At 37.7% G+C, this 12468-nt stretch overlaps 1 protein-coding gene across 1 annotated transcript in view; it reads left to right on the forward strand.

The window, feature by feature from the left end:
- RNF125 (ring finger protein 125) overlaps window positions 1–12468 on the forward strand; it is a 45619-nt gene that overhangs the window by 24577 nt on the left and 8574 nt on the right. The window lies entirely within an intron of this gene.

A 12468-nucleotide genomic window follows, 5' to 3' on the forward strand; every position in this document is an offset into this window, starting at 1 on the left:
TCGCAGATTCATTAATTAGGGTTGTTTTTGCGATTTTTAAAAAGATTTTTGGTGAGGGGTTGTCTATAACTGATTTCATTTAGACTCCTTCCTGAGGCATTGAAAGTGTAGGTGAGCAGGGTGGCCAGGTAGCACAGCGAGAAAGAGCACCAGCTCCGGTGTCAGGATGACCTGGGGATCAAATCCGGGCTCAGACACTTAGCACCCACCCAGAAACACCTGGCGCTGTAACCTTGAGCAAGTTACTTAACCCTGATTGCTTAAAAAAAAAAAAAAGTTTTTTTTCATTTTCACAGGGCCAGTATATATCAGAGGCAACATTTGAACCAAGGTCTTCCTGACTCATCGATAGGCCCTCTGTCCTCCTAGGCTGTGCTGATTGTCACTTTTAATTTGTTTGCAAGATTCTGTGTGCATAATTACTACCTGTACAATCCATCCTCCACAAGCCTAGGCCTCTATTAGAGGAGATTCATTCTTATCTTGGCTAAGTAAACTAAGAAAGTCTCAGTGTGAGTTATTTCAGTTGACAATTGATATATAAATGTGACCCTGATTAATTATTTGCTAATATTTATTCTATTTAATTGAAGACATGGTTCCTTTCAAAGAACAAATTTCTTTTTGGTTGTAGATGTAGCCAGTCAAAACGAGTGTGATTATGTTACCTTATGAGAGAGCATATAATGCAGATCTAACTTTCAGATGCATGCATTCATCAAACCCTAATATTTGCAGTCTATTAATATAAAATCTAACAGGGCAGCTAGGTATCTCAGTGAATAGAGCACTGAGCCTGGAGTCAGGAAGATCCAAGTTCAAAGGTGGTCTCAGACTTGAGCAAGTCACTTACTCTGTTTGTCTTAATCCACTGGAGAAGAAAATAGCAGACCATTTCAGTGTCTTTGCTAGGAAAACCCCATGAACAGTAAGGTCCATGGGGTCATGAAGAATTGAACACGCCTAAACAATAACAGAGTCTAAAAACATATTTATCGGGGCAGCTAGGTGGCTCAGTGAATAGAGCACTGGCCCTGGAGTCAGGAGGACCTGAGTTCAAATGTGGCCTCAGACACTTAACACAAACTAGCCCTGTGACCTTGAGCAAGTCAATTAACCCCAGTTGCCCTCTAAAAAGCAAAAAAAAAACCCAAACATATTTATCTTGTCAAAATGCCTCTTGCTTTTTAAAAAAAAACAACAACCAAGGATCATATTTCAGCATTTTTTAAATCTAGGGTGACTTTTTTCTACTTGAAGAATTGGTCAGTCATGGATTTGTGCTCTATTGTCTTGACAGGTTATCTCTATGCTTGCTTAATGAAAAGGCTTAATTATGACATAACATTTTGGAGAAGTTGTACAGCTAGAAAAGCAGTTCTTAAATTTCCTTAGATATCATGTTACACCTGTCAGATTGGCTAAGATGCCCTTCAGGTGAGGAATGGCTAAACAAGTTATGGTGCTTGATTGTGATGGAACACTACAGTGATATAAGAAATGATGAGCTGGTTGGTTTCAGAAAAACATGGAAGGACTTGGACCTATGAAGAAAGATGCTGTCCATCTCTAGAGAAAGAACTGACAAAAGAAATATGTATAGTATAGCATATGGTTGTGTGTGTATCCATATATGTGTTTGTGTATGTGTGTCTGTATTTGTGTATATGTGTGTATTTAAGAGTATGTATGTATATATGTGCATGTGTGTATGTATGTGTGTATATCCATATGTGTGTGTTCACATGTGTATATATGTGAATGTATATTGTGTGTCCGTGTGTGTGTGTATGTATTCATGTTTAATCATAGCCTTTTCTAGTGCAGAGTGGGGAGGAAAAATAATAAAAAGTGCACAGTAAGGTACAAAAAAACTTAGAAGGAAGCACAGAAAAGCTGAGTAGCTTTGAAAATAATGTGTAGTATTACACGATTTTTTTTAAAGAAGTAAACAGTTTGAAATAGAAATTTATGGTTGCTTATTGAATCCTCTCATATTCTGCTGTGTACATGGAACTGTTCTTTTTTAAATCTTATTTTGTATTTAAGTTTAAAATTAATTTTTTAAAATTTACTCTAAGAGCTTCCAAAAACAAAATATGGTGGAAAAGGAGCTATAGCTTTCTTATATTATCAGAAGATTTGCTATCATGACTCCTCTGCTCACCAGAACACTCATCAGTATTTGAAATCTGAGTTGCCTTCTTTGAAAGGTGCTACTAGCAGAGGGGAATTAAGCTTAGAAAGCTTTATGATGAAAGAGCTCTCAGTTCCCTGAGCTGTACAGTACCTGGGAGAGAGGGTTACATTTGGAGTCATAGGAGCTAGGTTCAAATCCTCTTCTGCTATTTTTAACTGTGCAAACTTGGGATAATCTCTTTAACTTGAACCTCAGTTTCCTCATTTATAGAAGGAAGGGGCCATGTTACATAAACTCGTAAGGTACCTTCCAAAGTTATATGTGTAATCCTCGTATATCTGAAGGAAGATTGTTTAGTACATAATATATTCAAACAATTTCATTCCAAATTTCCGGGGTTGACTTGAAGGATTAATACTCAGATTACTGAAAGAAACCAGAAGCAACTCTTGAAGGGGAATGGGATCATGTCAGTTTTAATCTCTGAAACTTTTTTAAAATTTTGGTTTGATTTTTTTCTCTTCAAGACCAGCCTTAATCACCAAATCACTCTGGTCCCAGACCAAACCCTGAGGGTCTTCCCCTCCCAGATCTATTTTTTTTTTTCAAGCGGTCATTTTTTGCCTCAGTCAATGTTAAAGACTTTAGCTTGAAAAGGCCCGCTGCATCCTGGGCCATCTCCAATTTGTCCTAACCCTTATCTGGCCACAGAACCCAGATGGCTCCAGAGGAGAGAGTGAGGCTGGTGACTTTGACAGCCCTCCTTCACTTAAATCCAATTCATACGCATGTCATGGCATCACCTCCCTGATGTCATGGTTTCCTTTGAGAACAAAGGGCAAATAGCAATCATGCCTTGTCATCCATACCAATTCACTTAAAAGTGAGACGTGACATTTGCTCAAAGGGGAAAAATTAAAGAGCATAAACCCTTAACCAAACAAGATTTTAGCTGAATCTATTGTATATATTTTGTATTGTACAGATTATGACAACCCTAGAATTTTATTCCCTTACCATCTTCTCTAGAAGATTAGATCCTCAATCATCAACTGTCTTTCTTCAGTCTTTGTTGTCTATCTACTAATTCCTTCCCTGTTGCTTTCAAACATGGACATCATCTCTATACTTTAAAATTTTTTTTTACTAGGTTCTACCATCCCCTCAAGCTACCATACTATGTCCTTCCTCCATTTCTCAGCCAAATTCCTTGAAAAAGTTATCTGCTAACTACTTCGATTTCATCTCTTCTCACTCACTCCTCAACCATTTGCAACCTGTCTTCAAGCCTTATCTCTCAACTGCAGCTGCTCTCTTCAAAGTTACTAATTATCTCTTAATTGCCCAATCTGGTGGTTTAATTCTCAATTCTGATTCTTCTCAAACTACTTAATGTAATATATATACATATATGTTTCTGTGTGTATTATTGCACGATTTCATATATATACACATACATATATGTGTATATGACTAAATATGTATGTATATGATTGTTATTTTCCAGTTATCAAGGAAAACACTATATTAGCTCTCCCGTTACTTTGATCACAGTGGAGAAAAACTTTGGTGAGCCATACACATCTTTCTATTTTATGCCTCTTCTGATGTGTATGATGAAAGAGAATTATTTTTAATCTTGAATGATTTTGATGTAAGAGCCTTTAAGGCAGTAGTAGCTTGGTGTAGTGACTAGAGAGCTGGACTTTGAGTTCAGAAGACCTGAGTTCAAATCCTGGAATCCTACCTTGGACCCCTTAATAGCTGTATGAACCCGGACAAATTACTTAACTTCCTTCTGTTAGTTTCCTCTTTAGTAAAACAGGGGAAATAATAAGACCCACTTTATAAGGCTGTTGTAAAGATCAAAAGATCAAAAAGTAAAAGAAAAAAAAAGAAGTTTGCATTTAGCAAACGTCAAGGTCCTATATGAATGCTGGCAAGCTGTTATTTCATTCGGCCAAATCACAAGCTTTTTTATAGTCAACGAATAATAAGAACAATGGGATCTTGTATTCTCAGTGCCTTTCAGTTAATTGCAAAATCTTAAAGATGTAGTCCATTGTTAATATCACTTGCAAAAGCCTGCTTTGTTCCCTAAAATCCCTTCATGGAAGATGCCCTTTATTCAAATATAACTGACTCACATAGTGATTTTGTATAGGTGGTATAGTAGATGTATGGGTTAGTAGTTAACATTTGTGATGGTATTAATAATAGGATTTTTTTTTTTGCTCCTTCTGCATCTTCCCTCCTTCAGATAATTTGAATATCAATCCCTCAGGCCTCCACAATTGTTTAGGAAAGATTTCTTGTTCCATGAGAACCTCAGTGGAGCCAAAAAGTCAAGAGCAAATGGAAACCTCAGAACCATAAATCTCAATTCACCAGAGCCTAAAGCAATCTTAAACCTTTTTTGTGTCCTAGACCCTTCTGGTAGTTTGGTAAAGTTTATGTGCCCCTAATGCTAATAATGTTTTTAAAGATATCAAATACGTAGCATTACAAAGGAAACCAGTTATATTGAAATATAGTTGTCAAAATATTTTTTTTAAAAAAAAAACAAGTTCATGATCCCTAGTTTTCCCTGGCTAGTGGGTGTCTCCTTGAAGTGGCCATCTCCCTTGGGGGCCCCCTCCATTAGGGGGTTGCCTCCCTTCAGGGACTTTGACCTTCCTTAAAGAAGAGACTGGTTGGTGTGTCACCCAGAATGAATGCCTTTACTTGGGGGAAAAAAAAGTTCATGGACCCTACATTAAGAATGTATGGCCGGGGCAGCCAGGTGGCTCAGCGAGTAAGAGCACCAGCTCCAGTGTTGGGATGACCTGGGATCGAATACGGCTCAGACACTTAGCACCACACCCAGAAATAACTGGCCGTGTAACCTTGAGCAAGTTACTTAACCCCAATGGCTTTTAAAAAAAAAAAGAACATATGGCCTAAAGTAAGAGTGGAAAGAAGGCAAAACAAGTAGATACATACCCAGTGAAGCAAAAGGAGAAAAAAAAAATAACCAAACATAGTTGGAAATTCAGGTATCTGAAGGGGGGGAAAAATAAAAGGTTTTCCTGGAAGAAAAGAAGAAAAAGAAGAGAAGAAACACATAAAGAGAAAAAGAGCAAGAGAAGAATGTTATGGAAATAAAAGGAAAAGAAGATAGGAAAAGAGGAGGGATAGAATAGGGAGGCAAGGGGACAGAAGGGTGTCGTATGTCAGAGGCAAGATGTACATAACATTTTTCTGAAATACTAATCTAACCTACCAGGAATTTTGTTCCACCCTCCCCCCCCCCAAAAAAAAAAAACAACTAGGAAATTTCAGTTTTATTCTTTTACTGCCAGATGTTCAAAGGGAAGGTAACTGAAATAATAATAATAACCTGAATGAAAAGAAATTCTAGGGAAGGTGGACCAGCTATACCAGATTTCAATCTGTATTATAAAGCAGCAGTCACCAAAACTACTTGGTACTGGCTGAGGAATAGAGGAGTGGATCAATGAAATAGATTAAGCACATGAGATTCAGAAGTCAATGACTATAGTAATCTATTGTTTGATAAACCCCCAGACCCTGGTTTTTGGGATAAGAACTAACTATTTGACAAAAACTGCTGGGAAAACTAGAATATAGTATGGCAGAAACTGGGCATAGACCATTATCTAATACCATATACTAAAATCAAGTCTAAATGGGTACATGATCTAGGTATAAAAGTTGATACTGTAAGCAGTCTCCTAAAACAAGGAATAGTTTACCTGTCAGACTTGTGGAGAGGGAAAGACTTTATGACTAAACAAGAATTAGAGAATGAAATTGAAAAGCTTCTGTACAAACAAAGCCAATGTAACCAGGATTAAGAGGGAGGTGGGAAATTGGGAAAGAATCTTTACAACCTATGTCTCTGACAAAGGACTCATTTCTAAAATATACAGAGAACTGAGTCAAATTTATAAGAATACAAGTCATTCCCCAATTGATAAATGGTCAAAGGATATGAACAGGCAGTTTTCAGAGAAAGAAATTAAAGCTATCTCTAAGCACATGAAGAAATGCTCTAATTCACTATTGATTAGAGAAATGCAAATCAAAACAACTCTGAGGTACCACATCTCACCAGTCAGATTGGCTAAGATGACAAAACAGGAAAACGATAAATGCTGGAGAGGATGTGGGCAAATTGGAACACTAATGCATTGCTGGTGGAGTTGTGAACTGATCCAGCCTTTCTGGAGAGCAATCTGGAATTATGCCCAAAGGGCTATAAATACTTTCATACCCTGTGATCCAGCAATACCACTCCTAGGGTTATATCCCAAAGAGATCATAAAATGAGAGAAAGACCCATATGTACAAAAATGTTTATAGTGGGTAATGGCTGAACAAATTGTGGTATATGCATGTTATGGAATACTATTGTGCTATAAGAAATGAGGAGCGGGGTCGCAGGCCGGGTAGGCGCGGCAGCGGTGCTGACGGCGCAGCGGCCTGCGCGGGAAGGCGTGGCAGCAATGCGGTGGTCGCAGGCCGGGTAGGCACGGCGGCGGACGAGGGCCGGGACGGTGCGGCAGCGCACAGACCCAGGCTGGGAAGGCGCGGTGGCAGACGCAGGCCAGGAAGGGGCCTGATCAACTCCGAGGTCAAGTCTTCCCACCAACCACAAGGTCCACTACCAGGCCTATCACCAAAGGGCTGGGACTGGAAAGAGCAAGGTAAAAAGCAAAGACAGGGGCCCCTATACTGGACAGTAAACACTCCTGGGGCTACCACATCATAGCACAGAAATCTTTTTTTTAAAAAGCCCCTTTCAGGACCTCTAAAGACGAGGATGACAGAGTGAACCCCATTTGCTCCAAACTCCCCCTCTGACCCTAAAAATATAGTAACTATTGTCCAGGGCAAAACCCTCTACAGTAAAGGCTTGAGATCCTAGAGGAAGGGCGTGGTTAGGACCCTGCCTCAAAATGGGTAGAAAGCAGACTACAAAGACAAAGACTCTAGAGTCCTACTATCCTCAGAGGGAGGAACCAACCTCAGAGGGAGATAATGTGGACTCCACACCCACAGCTGAAACTTCAACAGGGAATGGATCCCAAGCACAGAAGGCTCTCCTAGATGAGATCAAAAGGAACTTTGAAAGCAAAATGAGAGAGATAGAAGAGAAAATGAATAATTCTCTCAAAACAAAAATAGCAGAATTCGAAAAGCATTATAATGAGGAAAACATCTCTCTAAAAAGAAAAGTGTATGATATGGAAAAGGAGCTTCAAAAATTAATCAAGGAAAATGATTTGCTAAAAACCAGAATTAAACAAATGGAAACAAATAACTCTATGAGGAACCAAGAAGTAGCCAAGCAAAACAACAAAAATGAGAAATTAGAAAAAGAGGTAAAATACCTCAAAGAAAAAATAACTGACCTGGAAAACAGATCCAGGAGAGATAATCTGAGAATCATAGGCCTACCAGAAAATTATGATGAAAAAATGAGCCTGGACAACATTCTCCAAGAGCTCGTTAAGGAAAACTGCCCTGAGATACTTGAACCTGAGGGGAAAATAGAAATCGACAGAATCCACCGGACACCTGCTGTAAGAGATCCCAAACTGAAAAATCCTCGAAATGTTGTGGCCAAACTCCAGAACTACCAGATAAAAGAGAAAATACTTCAAGCGGCCAGAAACAAACAATTCAGATATCGAGGGTCCACAGTGAGGATTGCACAGGATTTGTCAGCCTCCACACTGAAAGATCGGAGGCAGTGGAATACAATTTTCAGGAAGGCAAAACAGCTCGGATTACAACCAAGGATCACATACCCAGCGAGACTGAGCATATTCTTCCAGGCAAAGAGATGGTCATTCAATGATATAACAGAGTTCCAGACCTTCTTGATAAAAAAGCCAGAACTCAATGGAAAATTCAACCTCCAATTACGAGAAGCAACAGTGACTTAGAAAGGTAAACAAGGAGAACACACATCATTTTAGAGGGAAAGAGGGGAGGGAGAGGAGCTTCGCATGAGATCTGTTCCTGTCATTCTTGATGCAAAGAAAAAATCGCATACCTCATTAAGTATAACAATATCCTACAGGTAGTAGGAGGGGGAAAGGGTTACAAAAGGGGGTGGGAGTGGTTTGTAGAGAGGGAAGTAGTAAGGGGAAAAGGGGAGGAAAAGGGAGGGGGGCCGAAAAGGGAACACTGAGGGAGGCGGTGGTCAAAAGGAAAACTATTAAGGGGGGGAAGTGAGAAGGGAGGGAAAATATGAACATTAACAGGGGCAGGAATAGGATGAGGGGAAAGAAACAGATAAAAATCATAACTGTAAATGTGAATGGAATGAACTCTCCTATAAAACAGAGACGGATAGCAGAATGGATTAGAAATCATAATCCTACAATATGCTGTTTACAAGAAACACATCTGAAACAGAGGGATACACACAAGGTAAAGGTAAAAGGTTGCAGTAAAATACATCATGCCTCAGCTCAAGTAAAAAAAGCAGGGGTAGCAATCCTTATCTCAGATAAAGCAAATGCAAAAATTGACCTAATTAAAAGAGAGAAGGAAGGAAACTATATCCTGTTAAAAGGCACCATCGAGAATGAAGCAATATCACTACTTAACATATATGCACCAAGTGGTGTAGCTTCCAAATTCTTAGAGGTGAAGCTAAAGGAATTAGAGGAAGAAATAGATAGCAAAACTATACTAGTGGGAGACCTTAATCTCCCCCTATCTGAACTTGATAAATCCAACCTCCAAATAAACAAGAAAGAAGTTAAGGAGGTGAACAGGATTTTAGAGAGGATAGGTATGATAGATCTCTGGAGAAAACTGAATGGGGATAAAAAGGAATATACTTTCTTCTCAGCAGTTCATATACTCAAAAATTGACCATGTTCTAGGGCATAAAAACCTCACAATTCTATGCAGTAAGGCAGAAATATTAAACGCATTGTTCTCAGATCATGATGAAATAAAAATTATATGCAATAAAGGGAAAGACAGACTAAAAACTAACTGGAAATTAAACAATTTAATCCTAAAGAATGAGTGGGTCAAACAAGAAATTATAGAAACAATCAGTAATTTCATTCAAGAGAATGATAATAATGAGACAACATACCAAAATCTGTGGGATGCATTAAAGGCAGTTCTTAGGGGAAGTTTTATATCCCTGAGTGCATACGTGATTAAATTAGAGAAAAGGGAGCTCAACGAATTGGGCATGCAATTAAAAAACCTAGAAAAAGAACAAATTCAAAATCCCCAATTAAATACTGAACTAGAAATATTGAAGACTAAGGAGAGATTAATAAAATCAAAATTAAGAAAACTATTGAACTAATAAATAAAACCAAGAGCTGGTTTTATGAAAAAACCAACAAAATTGATAGACCCTTAGTCAATATGATAAAAAAAAAAAAGAAAGAAGAAAACCAAATTATGAGTATCAAAAATGAAAAGGGTGAATCTACCTCCAATGAAGAGGAAATCAAAACAATAATTAGGAATTGTTTTTCCCAATTGTATACACATAAATTTGACGATCTTAGGGAAATGGATGAGTATTTAGAAACATACAAGTTGCCCAGATTAATTGAAGAGGAAGTAAATTACTTAAATAATCCCATCTCAGAAAAAGAAATTGAACAAGCCATCAGTCACCTCCCTAAGAAAAAATCTCCAGGGCCAGATGGATTCACTAGTGAATTCTATCAAACATTTAAAGAACAATTGATTCCAATCCTCTACAAATTATTTGGGAAAATTAGTGAAGAAGGAGTCCTACCAAATTCTTTTTATGACACAAATATGGTACTGATACCTAAATCAGGAAGAGATAAAACAGAGAAAGAAAATTATAGACCAATCTCCCTCATGAATATAGATGCAAAAATTCTAAATAAAATACTAGCCAAAAGACTACAGCAACTTATCTCAAGAATAATACACTTTGATCGGGTAGGATTTATTCCAGGAATGCAAGGATGGTTTAATATTAGGAAAACCATCAGTATAATTGAGCATATCAACAATAAAACTAGCAGAAACTACATGATCATCTCAATAGATGCAGAAAAGGCTTTTGACAAAATACAACATCCATTCCTATTAAAAACATTAGAAAGTATAGGAATAAATGGAGCCTTCCTTAAAAGAATAGGTAGCATCCATTTAAAGCCATCAGCAAGTATTATATGTAATGGGGAGAAGCTGGAAGCATTTCCCATAAGATCAGGGGTGAAACAAGGGTGTCCACTATCACCCCTCTTATTCAATCTGGTACTAGAAATGTTAGCAGTAGCAAAAGAAAAAGGAATCAAGTTAGGCAAAGAAGAGACCAAGCTATCACTCTTCGCAGATGATATGATGATATACTTAGAGAATCCTAGAGAATCAAGTAAAAAACTGCTTGAGACAATAAATAAATTTGGCAAAGTTGCAGGATATAAAATAAACCCACATAAATCCTTGGCATTCCTATATATTTCCAATGAAATTCAACAGCAAGAGATAGAAAGAGAAATCCCATTTAAAGTTACTGTAGACATTATAAAATATTTGGGAATCTACCTGCCAAAACAAACCCAGGACCTGTATGATCAAAACTACAAAACACTTTTCACACAAATAAAGTCAGATTTAACTAATTGGAAAAATATCAATTGCTCATGGCTGGGTCGAGCTAATATAATAAAAATGACAATTTTACCTAATTTAAATTATATCTTTAGTGCCATACCAATTAATTTACCAAAAAACTACTTTATAGAGTTAGAAAAAATAGTAACAAAATTCATCTGGAAGAATAAACGGTCCAGAATATCAAGGGAATTATTGAAAAAAAAAAAATGCTAGGGAAGGTGGACTAGCTTTACCAGATTTCAATCTGTACTATAAAGCAGCAGTCTTCAAAACTACCTGGTACTGGCTTAGAAATAGAGAAGTGGATCAATGGAATAGATTAGGCACACGAGATTCAGAAGTCAACGACTACAGTAATGTATTGTTTGATAAACCCCGAGACCCTAGTTTTTGGGATAAGAACTCACTGTTTGACAAAAACTGCTGGGAAAACTGGAATATAGTATGGCAGAAACTGGACATAGACCATTATCTAACACCATATACCAAAATCAAGTCTAAATGGGTTCATGATCTAGGTATAAAGGTTGATACTGTAAGCAGTCTGCTAAAACAAGGAATAGTTTACCTATCAGACTTGTGGAGAGGGAATGACTTTATGACGAAACAGGAATTAGAGAATATTATAAAATGTAAAATGGATAATTTGGACTGCATGAAATTGAAAAGTTTCTGTACAAATAAAGCCAATGTAACCAAGATTAAGAGGGAGGTGGGAAATTGGGAAAGAATCTTTACAACCTATGTCTCTGACAAAAGACTCATCTCTAAAATATACAGAGAATTGAGTCAAATCTATAAGAACCCAAGTCATTCCCCAATTGATAAATGGTCAAAGGATATGAACAGGCAGTTTTCAGAGAAATTAAAGATATGATTAAGCACATGAAGAAATGCTCTCAATCACTATTGATTAGAGAAATGCAAATCACAACAACTCTGAGGTACCACATCTCACCAGTCAGATTGGCTAAGATGACAAAACAGGAAAATGACAAATGCTGGAGAGAATGTGGGCAAACTGGAACACTAATGCATTGTTGGTGGAGTTGTGAACTGATCCAGCCTTTCTGGAGAGCAATCTGGAATTATGCCCAAAGGGCTATAAATACTTTCATACCCTTTGATCCAGCAATACCACTCCTAGGGTTATATCCCAAAGAGATTATAGAAATGGGAGAAAGACCCATATGTACAAAAATATTTATAGCAGCTTTTTTTTGTTGTGGCAAAGAATTGGAAATTAAGGGGGTGCCCATCAATTGGGGAATGGCTGAACAAGTTGTGGTATATGCATGTTATGGGATACTATTGCGCCATAAGAAACGGGGAGCAGGCGGTCTTCATATTTACCAGGAGAGGCTTAAAAGAACTGATGCTGAGTGAGAAGAGTAGAACCAGGAGGAATTTGTACACAATTACAGACACAACGTATGTGTGATGACCAACTTTGATAGACTGGACTCTTCTCAACAATACAGGGATATAAGTCAATCCCAAAAGACGCATGATGGAGAGAAAAACGTGCATCCAGAGAAAGAACTAGAAAGAACTAAACTTATATCCAGGTGGAAGCAAAATACCTGATCTTTTTCGTTCTCTTATTTGATTTTATGTCCTCTTTACCATTTGTCATTCCAGCTGGTACAATCCATCCTTATAACCTGACCATTGTATAA

The sequence above is a fragment of the Petaurus breviceps genome, unplaced genomic scaffold (assembly GCF_028583685.1).
Source record: "Petaurus breviceps papuanus isolate PSGF00001 unplaced genomic scaffold, PetGlider_PUasm1.0 38, whole genome shotgun sequence".
NCBI lineage: Eukaryota > Metazoa > Chordata > Mammalia > Diprotodontia > Petauridae > Petaurus > Petaurus breviceps.